Source organism: Arachis duranensis, chromosome 7, assembly GCF_000817695.3.
Source record: "Arachis duranensis cultivar V14167 chromosome 7, aradu.V14167.gnm2.J7QH, whole genome shotgun sequence".
NCBI classification, from domain to species: domain Eukaryota; kingdom Viridiplantae; phylum Streptophyta; class Magnoliopsida; order Fabales; family Fabaceae; genus Arachis; species Arachis duranensis.
Genome location: NC_029778.3, coordinates 37,366,132 through 37,366,953, shown reverse-complemented (window position 1 = coordinate 37,366,953; position 822 = coordinate 37,366,132).

Genomic DNA, 822 nt, shown 5'->3' with positions numbered 1-822 from the left:
AGAAGCTGTGATAGATGTCAACAGAGGAGAGTTAGTCCTTCAATTGAATGGAGAATACCTTGTGTTCCAAGCACATGGCAATCCCTCTGTGACAAAGGAGAATAAGCATGAAGAGCTTCTCTCAGTTCAAGGTCAAGAAGAGCCCACACAGTCAAACTCTAAGTTTGGTGTTGTGAAGCCACAACCAAACTCTAAGTTTGATGTTCAAACCCCATATCCAAACTCTAAGTTTGGTGTTGGGACCATACAACATTGACCTGATCACCTTGTGGCTCCATGAGAGCCACTGTCAAGCTATTGACATTAAAGAAGCGCTTGTTGGGAGGCAACCCAATTCTATTTATCTAATTTTATTTTATTTTGTTTCTTTGTTATTTTTATGTTTAATTAGGTACATGATCATGAGGAGTCACGAAAAAATCAAAAAAAAATTAAAAACAGAGTCAAAAACAGAAGAAAAAAATTTTTCACCCTGGAGGACGCACGGGCCGGCGTTCAGCGCCCAGAAGATGCATCTGGCCAGTGTTCAGCGCCAGAACAGAGCATCTTCCTGGCGCTGAACGCCCAAAATAAGCAACATCCTGGCGTTTAACGCCAGGATGCGCACGCAGAGGACAATCTGGCGCTGAACGCCAGAAACAAGCTTGAAACTGGCGTTCAACGCCAGAAACAAGCATAACATGGGCGTTTAATGCCCAGAACATGCATCAATGGGCGTTTGAACGCCAGAATGGTGCATGAAGGCAATTTACACGCCTATAGGGTGAAGGAATGGTATTTCTTTTCACCTCAGGACCTGTGGACCCCACAGGATCCCCACCT